Here is a 1,026-nt window from a genome sequence, read left to right on the forward strand (position 1 = left end):
AAAATAAAGAATTTTTTAAAAGATACCAAAGATCACTGCTCTGAACTAATGATTGAAAAATTTTACAGCGACGTATAACATTTTAATAAAACTGCCATTACTTGTCTGACAAAATAATTTCGAGTGGTTTGTTTAAAAGGAAAAGAAATAGGTATCTGTGAGTCAGCAACGTTTGATCAATATGTGCATTTGAAGAATTCTCTGGCTTCGAAAGCTTCAGAGAGTAATTGAGTCAGTATTATTTGCCCAGAGCGAATGGCTAGAATTTTTCAGAAATGCAGAACTCTATGTTCCGAAGTCAGAACTGCTAAATATATGGCAATATATATTTTAACTTGTAGCACATTATTCTATGGTTGGGACCGAGCGAGGTAGCGCAGTGGTTAGCGCACTGGACTCGCATTCGGGAGGACGACGGTTCAATCCCGTCTCCAGCCATCCTGATTTAGGTTTCCCGTGATTTCCCTAAATAGTTTCAGGCAAATGCTGGGATGGTTTCTTTGAAAGGGCACGGCCAATTTCCTTCCCCATCCTTCCCTACCCCGAGCTTTTGCTCCGTCTCTAATGACCTCGTTGTCGACGGGACGTTAAACAACACACTAACCTTACCTAACCTAAGGTTGGAAGATTTGTATCGGTTATCGGTGCTCACTGGACTGAGGAACAGTATCGTTTGGCTGTATCAGAGTAGAGAGAATCTTACAGTGTACTCGTAACTTCAGATGGGATGAGCAGAGTTTTATAATTATGCAAGCAAAGAAACTGATCTTCTAAATTCTGTCAAATCAGCTGAGAATTATGAATGGTCCATAATATAATCTGTGTAAAAGTTGTGTATACCAGTAGATTATGCTACACTTTGTTCTTTTCAAACATTTTCACACACGTATTACGTTCAGTAGTGACGCAAAGGCTAGTTTTTCCGAGCATTTGTAGGCCGTCATCACCCTTATCTTATGACTGTATTTCTGAGGATTTGGTGCTGATTTTAGTCCCATCATTCATGGCTATCCTACGTAGGGGCAG

At 40.0% G+C, this 1,026-nt stretch overlaps 1 non-coding gene across 1 annotated transcript; it reads left to right on the top strand.

Annotated features, from left to right (window-relative positions):
* Window positions 1-365: 365 nt before the first annotated feature.
* Window positions 366-438, top strand: Trnaa-cgc. Its single transcript has one exon. It is a non-coding gene; the product is annotated as a tRNA-Ala (tRNA).
* Window positions 439-1,026: the final 588 nt, after the last annotated feature.

Source organism: Schistocerca americana, chromosome X, assembly GCF_021461395.2.
Source record: "Schistocerca americana isolate TAMUIC-IGC-003095 chromosome X, iqSchAmer2.1, whole genome shotgun sequence".
In the NCBI taxonomy this organism is placed as follows: Eukaryota; Metazoa; Arthropoda; class Insecta; order Orthoptera; family Acrididae; genus Schistocerca; species Schistocerca americana.